Source organism: Mauremys reevesii, linkage group 2 (assembly GCF_016161935.1).
Source record: "Mauremys reevesii isolate NIE-2019 linkage group 2, ASM1616193v1, whole genome shotgun sequence".
NCBI lineage: Eukaryota > Metazoa > Chordata > Testudines > Geoemydidae > Mauremys > Mauremys reevesii.
In genome coordinates this window covers 263,235,043-263,247,083 of record NC_052624.1, presented here as the reverse complement: position 1 = coordinate 263,247,083, position 12,041 = coordinate 263,235,043, and the positions used below count along the sequence as shown (strand labels likewise).

Genomic DNA, 12,041 nt, shown 5'->3' with positions numbered 1-12,041 from the left:
TATGCTAAACATTCGTATGCCCCTTCATGCTTCGGCCACCATTCTAGAGGACATGCTTCCATGCTGATGATGCTTGTTAAAAAAAATGCATTAATTAAATTTGTGACTGAATTCCTTGGGGAAGAATTGTATGTCTCCTGTTCTGCTTTACCTGCATTCCGCCATATATTTCATGTTATAGCAGTTTAGGTTGATGACCCAGCACATGTTCATTTTAAGAACACATTCACAGCAGATTTGACAAAACACAAAGAAGGTACCAATGTGAGATTTCTAAACTATAGCTACAGCACTTGACTCAAGGTTAAGAATCTGAAGTGCTGTCCAAAATCTGAGAAGGATGAGGTGTGGAGCATGCTTTTAGAAGTCTTAAAAGAGCAACACTCAGATGTGGAAACTACAGAACCCAAACCACCAAAAAAGAAAATCAACCTTCTGCTGGTGGCAGCTGACTCAGATGGTGAAAATGAACACGTGTTGGTCCGCTCTGCTTGTTATTGAGCAGAACCCATCATCAGCATGGACGCATGTCCTCTGGAACGGTGGATGAAGCATGAATGGACATATGAATCTTTAGCGCCTCTGGCACGTAAATATCTTGTGACACCGACTACAACAGTGCCATGTGAATGCCTGTTCTCACTTTCAGGTGACATTGTAAACAAGAAGTGGGCAGCATTATCTCCTGCAAATGTAACCAAACTTGTTTGTATGAGTGATTGGCTGAAGTAGGACTGTGAGGACTTGTCGGCTCTAAAATTTTACATTGTTTTATTTTTGAATGCAGTTATTTTTTGTACATAATTGTACATTTGTAAGTTCAACTATCATGATAAAGAGATTGCACTACAGTACTTGGGAATAGAAAAATATGATTTCTTTTGTTTTTTACATTGCAAATATTTGTAATAAAAATACATATAAAGTGAGCATGCTTTGTATTCTGTGTTGTAATTGAAATCAATATATTTGAAAATGTAGAAAACATCCCAGAACATTTAAATAAATGGCATTCTATTATTGTTTGACATCACGATTAATATTTGTAATCACAATTAGTTTTTTTAATCACTTGACACCCCTAATTCCTACTAAGGAGAATCTGTCATTATTACCTAATCCCATGGAGCCTAGGTGGGCCCCAAAGTACCTTAATTAGAGACATTTAGTTGACTGCTCTGGTGTCTGGTGTGTGCCAGTCACCTTCAGAAGAACCAGTAGCACAGCAATGTCCCAGAGGGCCCTTGGGGAAGAATAGATTAGGGGCCCCCTTCCCGATATCAAAATTGGCCCCCTCTAGCTTCTCTACAGCCCCAATAGAGATCCCCAGATCCTGCCTAGTTTCTCACCCAGCTTCTGTCTAGTTCCTCCATAGCCTCAATCAAACCTTCCTGAATCCTGCCTGGCTTCCCTCCATCTCTTTCACAGCCCCGCTATGGAGTCTCAGCCCCCTCGGCTCCCCTCCAGTTCTGATCCAGCCCCACCCCCACTCTCCCTCACCCCCCTCCAGCCTCCTTCAGTTAATCCTCAGCTTCCTCATCCCCAATCGAATCACCCCTCCAGGCCCTTTTAGCTCCCCTGATGACCCTCACTTCCCTGATCCTTAGTTCCCTACAACTCCACTTCAAACTCTCCCATGCCCCTGAGCTCTGCTCCCAAAACCCCAGGCTCTGTTCCAACCCCTTCTCCGACCCTCAACATCTGGTCCCAGTCATCCAGCCCCCCAGCTCCACCCAGTTCTGTTCCAACTCCCCTCCCGCAAGGTCTCCCTTCCCTAACCCTCCCCAGTTCTCTCCACTCCATGCTAAGCAGCCAGTTTTTTTACCTTGCTCTTCATCTGTCAGGGAGAGTGTGTGTCTCCTGTCTCCACCCCACTTCAGCCCGTCACAGCCTCCAATGATGTAGTTCCTCCCCCCCACACACACACATTCTCCCTGTGTCCTTTGTGGTTGCTCAAGTCTGGGGTCTGGGGTCGCCCCACGCAGAGGGACTCCCCTATCCCAGCCACCCCCGTCCCAGGTTGTTGGGCCCCTTTAATCTTGTGGGCCCTGTTGTGACTGCACCACTTGCATCATTGTCATTATACCACTGAGAAGAACCTAGTTCCATATAAGGATCCTAGAAGGAGTCATTCTTTGTAGCTCAGTTCAGTTTAGGTTCAGCAGCTTGAGTGACTCTTCCTCTAGTGGCACTTTTCAGTATTGCCAACTCCAAGCATTCAGCGCTTATGATCCATGAGGGTAGCTTTAAATAGCGTTATTTAAAAAATAATAAAAGTTGGTTGTTTTTATTTGCCATCTGGTCTTTGAGCCTTCATGTTTTCATACATTTATTCGCCGCCATGAGGGCTTGAAACTGTTTTTAATGACTGCTGAGATTCTGATGTAATGACCTGACTTCAGAACCGGGGGATTTAAGAAAGAGACCATGATTAAATTGTCATCGCTTGCTTCAAAGGGCTGCTTTATTTAGTGGAAATGTCGAGGGGAAATTCTGGTCTCACTTGCATTAGTGAAATTCCCATTGAAGTTAGTTGGAAGTCAATTGAAGCTGCATTTATGCAACTAAGAGCAAAGTTTGGCCCAAGTACATAAGTGAAATCTATCTGCTAGCTCATACTCAGCCTTTTTTTTATAAAAAGAAACTATGGGGCACATTTTCAGCTGCTGTAAATCAACTAACTTACTCCTCCTGAGAAATTAGCCCTTAGTCTGAGGCCTCTGTTTTTCTTTGGACCAAGTATGAAGGCCCTGATCCTGCTTTCCAAATCTGTAAAAGTCCCCCATTTAGACTGTTGCTCAGTGTATGTCACTTTGGAGGAACCAGCTTATGCGTTTCCATGATTTCCATGAGGTGTGCCACTCCCATGATACCACACCCATATCATACGTTCTCATGAAAATATTGGTTTCTACATGACCCAAAATGCCATTAATGCTCAATTGCCTTTCTCACTTCAAAAAGTAATTCCAGTGAGAGAGCACAATGGGTGTTACTGTCATTCAGACAAAACCATAGCAAAGGATTTATAAAAGCTTCTCACCTCATTAACTTTGCTCATAAAGCTTATTGAACCTAAACGAGTCATACTCAGACTGAGGCTTCCAAGTGGCCTTTTAATGTGTCTCCTGTGGTTCTTTGCATCACATGCTATTAAAACACTGTGTGATTTAATTATTAAATCAACCAGGATGCTTTTACTATGTTATTAACCAACTGCAGAATACTTGGTCAGTCACTTTGTTTCATTTACTATTTATCTATATTATTCTCATAGCAATGAATTCACACTACTGTGGCTCTTTTGGGTAACGAGCTTTAGTTTGGCTCCAGTACCACTGAGTTCTGAGTATCACTGCCCTAAAACAATATCCATAGCAAAGTAATGTACAAACCAAGCTTTGGAGTGCAGGGCAGACAGAATTTTCTCATCATGTTATCAGATATCTACAAAATGTCAGCTCTGTTAAAAACAAATGGCCAGCAGGAAAAGCATAATATATAGGGCGTGATCCTGCAATAAGATGCGGGCAGAAGGACCCCTGTGTCCTGAGGGAGACCCATTGACATGGATTCGACTGCATGCATTTCACTGCAGGCCATAGTTTGCTGAGAATATTAACGAATTGTGACCGGATCAGACAAATATCCACATAGTTCCTTCAAGCTCAGCAGTTGCAATTACTCTGCAGCGAGGAAGGAATTAAAGTGTGCCTACTGCTAACCTGAGCCAACTGCTTTAGTGCCTTGAAAAGGGAGTTTGACAAGGTTCTTGTCTGAGACTGCATCAGGTTTCTGTTAAACTGAACTGAAAGGGGCTGTGCCCTGGCAGGGCACTCGCTGCACTGAGACTGAGTCACAAAGAACCAGCGCAGACAATGAGATTCTTATAGAGATTGTTTGTGGTTCATCAAACCTGTTTGAAAGCGGGAGGTAGATGAGATGGCCAGAATCAATGACTCTTTTGAACTTTGGTAGAATCTTTGGGTTTTGGACCCAAATCTGGATCTGGCCCCTATGTTTATAATGGACTGAGCCAACACCTGGCTCTGAACATCCTTAAACTGGATCGTTTGATGTGTGAATCTCAATTTTGCAACTTGAGTCTCCCTCTGATTCATAATCCTTCATAAACAGGTGCTCCACCTCATAGCCTGGCTGGATTTACTGTCAGCAGCAATCCTGCTATGGCTGAGGAAAAGCAGCATTGCTAGAGCTTGAGGGGGAAAGCTGAGCCATGCTAAGTGGAAGGATAATGCAGTGGCTAGAGCACTAGCTAACTTGGGCCAGAGAACACCTGTTCAAGTCCTTGCTCTACCACCAGACTTCCTGTGTGACTTTGGGCGAGTTGCTGTCTCTCTGTGCCTCAGTTACTCTTTTGTACAATGGAAATAACAACACTGCCCTACTTCGCAAGGGGGCTGTGAAGACTGAGGTGCTTGGTATTATAGTAGTGAGAGGGTCAAAAGTACCCTAGATAAATAAATGAAGAGAGACGTAGCCCATTGGGGGAAAACAATCATGTAGATTTCACAACATTTTTGAAAAGTAAAATAGTTTCCATTGGTGTTTTTTGCCCTAAATTCACCATCTCTCCCCCTCCCCCCCAAGACGCTTTCCTTTTCTGACTTGCTTGGGTCAGAAAGCTGAGTGTTATAATTTGAAGATACTTTTTAGAGGAATGGTGTTAATCCCTCCTGTAGTAAAAGGATATAAAGGGACAGCAATGAGGTCTGTCATTATAGGATTATGATGCCATATTTAAATATACAGAAAGAGTAGCAGCAGGATAGAACAATACTTCAAAGTGAAAGCCAGTTGGTAAAGTGTCTGTTGACTTAGCTCTGTGAAAATTAGAGGTGCTCTGAACAAGCTGTGGTGATAATGGCTGCCTGGACCACTGTTAACAGAAAAAGTAAAGAGTGTTCTGGAGCATAGCAACCATGTTGCTGCATTTTTTGTTTTGTTACCATTATCTTTATTCTCAGTTTTACTAGGTAAAGATGTGACACACTGTGAGTGACACAAAAGACATTGTAAAAACATCTGCGCTTTTAATCAACATTTATGTGAAGTCACTTTGAAATTCTGGGGTCTCTTTGTAAGATAAAAGAAAAGCAGCCAACAGCACTCACTCCTCCCAGCTTGGTCCTCAAGCTATTATATGTAGGCCAGGTGTAGGCAACCTACGGCATGCGTGCCGAAGGCGGCATGCGAGCTGATTTTCAGTGGCACTCACACTGACCGGGTCCTGGCCACTGGTCTGGGGACTCTGCATTTTAATTTAATTTTAAATTAAGCTTCTTAAACATTTTAAAAACCGTATTTACTTTACATACAACAGTAGTTAGTTATATATTATAGACTTATTGAAAGAGAACTTCTAAAAACATTAAAATGTATGACTGGCACGCGAAACCTTAAACTAGGGTGAATAAATGAAGACTCGGCACACCACTTCTGAAATGTTGCCGGCCCATGATGTAGGCACTGTAGTTGTAGCCATGTCGGTCCCAGGATATTAGAGAGATAAGGTGGATGAGGTCATATCTTTTATTGAACCAACTTCTGTTGGTGAGAGACACAAGCTCTCACTAACAGAAGTTGGTGTAATAAATGATATTATCTCACTCACCTTTTCTCTCAAACTATTAAACATTCTTGACTCGTCACTAACTAACCAAATCCAGAGGGCTCACTGCAACCAAGTTTTCAAATCATGCTGAAAGGGACAAATGACCAGTCAGCATTAAAGGGAATGAATAGTAGTAGGATGATACTCAAAACTCCAACATGGTGTATAGATCAACCATGGAACCAAATGGGGTTAAAAGTGAGTTTGAAGACTATTTAAGCCTTTTTTTCAAACCAGCTGGAAAAGCCAGTAGAGATGAGACCAAGCTCAGGAACATGTTACTGTTATTTAGGCTCAGACTTAAACACTTAAAAGGCATGGTAATGCAAATGTAATAATTGGAGGAAGTGGAATGTATGCATGAGTTTCCATGTGCTTTCTGAAGCAAAAGGGAGATGATGTTTTTGTAGAAAGTGTTGACCAAACGTCTTGTCTCCCGCTGAGTGTTTTGTGACACTGAAGGTTCATTTCTTTTCCAAACAGTCCTGGTGAGGTTTGGAAAACGTGGTCATTTGCAGTACAATCTTTGCATTGAAGATGTTTCATTTCTGAAATGAATGATGGAGGCAGAGTCTGTAAAAAGCTCATATAAGCCTCAGCAAGTAGCTTCCAGTTCCATGGGTTAAAAGGATGTAAGGAAATCAGTTGCTGTAGGCATGTGATCTTTTTCTCTATATTTTTTTCAGGCGACAATAAATGGCAAACTGCAGGTTGAGGACAGTTGTTAAATGATCTGTGTTAGTTGCCCCATTTCTCAGTTTTTCTGCAATATCCAGAGCCTCCTGGTGCCTTCCTAGGTGAGCTAAACACCGAGCCTGGCCCTCTTGGACATCTCTTCTCATTGCAACGTTACTGGAAGGTAACAGCAGCAAGCAGCTTGAGTACTCATACAGGGCTTTCTGAAACTCTTGTTGTCTGTACGCCAAATCACCTCTGAATTTTTTGGCAGTTAGAATTTCAACATCATCCTCGCTGTTTGCATCCTCACAAAACCACTGAGGCTCGCAGCGCTTGGCGGTGTAGGCCGCGCAGCCGCCGCCCCGGCCCCTGTCCCTGCTCTGGGCGAACACCGAATCTGAGATTCCCCAGCACTGATTTTTGTTTCGCTTTCCTTTAAATGTTGCGGTGCAGTCATTATGAAGGACATAGCTTTTTAGAAGGACTGGCTCAGATTCTTCTGCCAGTTACAGCAGTTTTACCACGACAGAACATCACTTTCTTCAGTGGAGTTATACTTGACTTACACAAGTGGGAAAGAGGTCAGAAGGATTTGGATGGACCTGTAGGGATTGGTGACAGCCCCAAAGAAGAGGAAAATCACCAGAAAAGTCACACTACCATACCCTTTGACCATTTCTGAACATCTGGACTCAACAGAGTTGGAGTTTAGGAAACCAGAGTTTCAGTGCATCCACTACTGTTCAGTATCAGAGGGGTAGCCATGTTAGTCTGGATCTGTAAAAAGCAACAGAGAGTCCTGTGGCACCTTTAAGACTTTCTGACTTTCGTGAGTGAATACCCACTTCGTCAGAAGCATGTAATGGAAATTTCCAGAGGCAGGTATAAATATCATAGAATCATAGAATATCAGCGTTGGAAGGTACCTCAGGAGGTCATCTAGTCCAACCCCCTGCTCAAAGCAGGACCAATTCCCAACTAAATCATCCCAGCCAGGGCTTTGTCAAGCCTGACCTTAAAAACCTCTAAGGAAGGAGATTCCACCACCTCCCTAGGTAACCCATTCCAGTGCTTCACCATCCTCCTAGTGAAAAAGTTTTTTCTAATATTCAACCTAAACCTCCCCCACTGCAACTTGAGACCATTACTCCTTGTTCTGCCATCAGGTACCACTGAGAACAGTCTAGATCCATCCTCTTTGGAACCCCCTTTCAAGTAGTTGAAAGCAGCTATCAATTCCCCCCTCATTCTTCTCTTCTGCAGACAAAACAATCCCAGTTCCCTCGTCCGCTCCTCATAAGTCATGTGCTCCAGCCCCCTAATCATTTTTGTTGCCCTCTGCTGGACTCTTTCCAATTTTTCCAGGCAAGAATCAGTCTGGAGATAACGAGGTTAGTTCAATCAGGGAGGGTGAGGTCCTCTGCTAGCAGTTGGGAGGCAGGCCAGTCCTCACCCACAGACAACCCGCCAACCTTAAGCATATTCTCACCAGCAACCACACACCACACCATAACAACTCTAACTCAGGAACCAATCCATGCAACAAACCCCAATGCCAACTCTGCCCACATATCTACACCAGCAACACCATCACAGGACCTAACCAGATCAGCTACATCATCACCGGTTCATTCATCTGCACGTCCACCAATGTTATATATGCCATAATGTCCCAGCAATGCCCCTCTGCTATGTACACTGGCCAAACTGGACAGTCACTACATAAAAGGATCAAGGGACACAAGTCAGATATCAGGAATGGCAATATACAAAAACCTGTAGGAGAACACTTCAACCTTCCTGGCCACACAATAGCAGATTTAAAGGTAGCCATCCTGCAGCAAAAAAACTTCAGGACTGGACTCCAAAGAGAAACTGCTTAGCTTCAGTTCATTTGCAAATTTGACACCATCAGATCAGGATTAAACAAAGACTGTGAATGGCTAGCCAACTACAAAAGCAGTTTCTCCTCCCTTGGTGTTCACACCTCAACTGCTAGCAGAGGACCTCACCCTCCCTGATTGAACTAACCTCATTATCTCCAGACTGATTCTTTCCTGCATATTTACACTGTTCAGTGCTCATCTGCCCACCAACCTTTGCAAGAGGGTCTATTCCAGTATATGATCAAATCTCTTCACTTTTATATAAACTAATTAAGAACATGTAACCAGATCATGGCCCTGAGATCTCAACTCCCACATGCAAGGAATTTGTATTTCCCAAGTCTCCAGGAAAGTTCAGAAGAGTCAAATGCTTTAAGCAATGTTTCAGGATTATTGGACATGTCATTTGAGGCATCTTCCAGGATAGCAAGTGCTTGTGTGTAAAACAGCAGTGCACATGTATGGTTCTATATAAAATACTAATAGAGGAGACAACCTCCAAATGTTGAAGAATTTTCCTTTTTAATTTAATTGGAGATATCTCCTAGAGCTGGAATAGACCTTGAAAGGTCATTGAGTCCAACCCCCTGCCTTCACTAGCAGGACCAAGTACTGATTTTTGCCCCAGATCCCTAAGTGACCCCCTCAAGGATTGAACTCACAACCCTAGGTTTAACAGGCCAATGCTCAAGCCACTGAGCTATCCCTCCTCCCAATACTTAATGCTAGTGGAGGTTTGAGCATGATGTCAGATGCAAGAACCAGAAAATGGCCATAATCTGAGGTGTAATTTTGTTTCCTGCGGTAACAAACACATCTCATCTTGGAAGGCATAACAGATTTGTCAAAATCTGTATTTGTAAGAATGAGAGAAAACGGCCATATTTTTATTGATAAACTTTAAACAGCCTTGTATATTAATAAACTCATTTTCTTAGTAAATGACCAAGAGAAGAAATTTTCAGGTTCTAGATTTAAAAAATACTTTTGCAGCATTACTTAGAAATTAATGTTTTTACAATAAAGAATTCCCACTGGAACCATCAAGACCAATATATAGAAGTCTAAACTGAATAACTATTTAATAAGATATCTGTGACTCATGTCCTTCCTCACCCCTTTCTGGTATATATTATTGCACATCTTCATTTGTCTAGCATGTCCATCATTTGCGCTATAGGCTCTTTGGAGCAGGGACTGATCTCAAGGGTTTTCTATGAAGGACTTAGCACATGTGTGGATGCTATAAAAGTGATTTAGGAAAAGACATGCTACTTTACATTGCAAGTTGTACACTTATTTGCATATTTTAAATTATTATTTTAAACAAAATAGGTTGAGCAGGAAGTGATTTTGGCTGCTTCATCTGATGAATAGGCTTTAACAAAGTCTTAACTTTCTAGAATGTAGTCTCTTTTTCTTCTTTTAGCAATAAAGTACTGTTTCTTACTATACTCTTCTGAGAAAGGTCACCCTTAAAAAGTAAATATTTACCACGAGCTACTAAGCAGTGGTATCCAAGATACCCCACAGCCAGCATTCTAGACACAGAAGATAGCTATGGTATCAAAGATAATACAGAATTGTGAAAAGTGACAGAGTCCTGTGGCACCTTATAGATTAACAGATGTATTGTAGCATAAGCTCTTGTGGGTGAAAACCCACTTCATCAGATGTTCTGACGAAGTGAGTATTCACCCATGAAAGCTTATGCTCCAATACGTCTGTTAGTCGCTTTTTACAGATCCAGACTAACACGGCTACCCCTCTGATACAGATTTGTAACTTCACGTCTTATTAGCAAATACTGTTTCTGGTGTCAGACATATCTTCCTGAATATTTCACTTCAGCTTAAACTCATGTGTCCAAAACTGAACTCCTTATCTTTCCTTCCGTTTTTTCTCTACTGCTCCATTCTCTGAAGAGGCCTGCTTATAGCCCTGAGCTCTAGGGATTGTGTGTGTGTGTGTGCACGCATGCATTTTTTAAATATAAAATGTCTTTGTCTTATTTTATATTGACACTCACTCACAGTCTATAATCATCATGTGTAATGAACATCAGAAGGACTGCATTCTACCTTGCCCCTGCCCCAAAATGTTTGGATACAGACTCCCACATCATGCTGAGCCCTGTTTCAGAACCACCTCTGCAATTCCAGGTGGCGGGCAGGAAATATGCCTCTATTATTAGCTAAGCAAACCACTCTTGTTTCAAGAGGTTAACTTTCCTCTCCAACTCGGTCCTTTCCCTGTCTTTGACTCTTAGAGCAGAAGGGAAGAGATTAGCCATTTCTCACTACACTAAACAGGTTCTAATACCCCACACATTGCGGTGGTGTGAAAACCTTTCACTGGTGCACTAAGGGACCTGACTAGCATCTGTCAAGTGTGGTTCTTTCCCACCATCACCATGTATATCTGCACTGTCCTCTCCCCCAGAGTCAGTGTCACCTTTCATACAGTCCAAGTCTTACTGTTTCACCATTTTATTCTCTGTTCCATATTATACGGTTACAAGTGTTGTGATTTTTGTGCAAGTACCCTCTCAAGAATGCTTATTATTTTACTAAAGCTAGCATCAATTTAATCACATATCTGAGATTTCTACTCTTTGTACCAATATCCAACTGATGAAAATCTATCAGTAACCACAGTATCAAATACACTGGATTAAAGCATTTAATGCAGCTGAGTGTAAGTCACTGTTATATCTTGGGGAGAAATCCCTTTCATCTGTTCATCTGTGTAAAGTTATTTTATTCAATATGAAATCCAGTGTTTTGTTTTGTGCCATATTGCATGAGACAAAATTTAAAATCACAATACACATTAGATGAGAGTAAAGAGTTGAAGATTCAGCCAGTGCAAAGAGGGAGAAAGATAGACATTTTCAGAAAATGAAATGTACCAAATCAACTTATTACAATAGTTCTGGAGAGTTAAATGGCTCAGAGCATTGAGACGGTGCCATTCATTTCCAGGTCATTGATATAAAATTGGCCCAGGCCAGTACTGACTGAAAGTTGTCACTACTGACAGTGATTCAGTTGCACATGTCAAATGAGTTAGGTTCCCAGCAGAGATCCTCATGCATCTTCAGCACCAGCACCATTGTTGGCATGCTGAGACTGAGGCCATGTCTGCATTACAATGGCACTGCTACAGCGCTGAAGCGATAGTGTAGACCAGAGGTAGTCAACTGTTTTTTATCAAGATCCAAATTACTTGGTCAAGGTATAGTCAAGGGCCAGATTCCAGAGAAAATAATAAAAAATAACAATAATGATAATAAGTAAATACAAATATTTTTCAATCTGTTCAAAAGCATCTGGTGATCTGGATTTGGCCCACAGTTCGCCTATGATATAGACGCTTCCTACATCGATGGAAGAGGGTTTTCCATCAACGTAGGTAATCCACCTTTCCAAGAGGTGGCACCTAGTTTGTCAGAAGAATTCTTCTTTTGACTTAGCTGCATCTACAGTGGGGGTTAGGTCGACCTAACTATACTCCAGAGGGAGTGAATTTACAGCCCTGAGTGATGTAGCTAGATGAATCTAAGTTCTAGGTATAGACCAGGCCTGAGTAGGCAAGAAAGTGTACTACCCTGTCCACTTGCAAGTGGTCTCTACAGAACAAATGCAAGGAGGGTATTGTAAGGAAGCTTACATTGTTGCTTTTCTATTGATGACAAGGGGTCTTCAGTCTCTGAGGCTAACAATTTGGCACTTTTGCAAGAACTAAAAGTTATTACATTTTTTTTTTAAATATCTGCTAAATAGTGATAATGGGGGAGGGAAGTGATACGGTGTAACACATGTTTGTTAAGTTAAGTTTGG

General features: G+C 42.0%; 1 pseudogene; it reads right to left on the bottom strand.

Moving 5' to 3' along the window:
• Positions 1–5,935: 5,935 nt before the first annotated feature.
• Positions 5,936–9,021, bottom strand: LOC120397330 (annotated as a pseudogene).
• Positions 9,022–12,041: the final 3,020 nt, after the last annotated feature.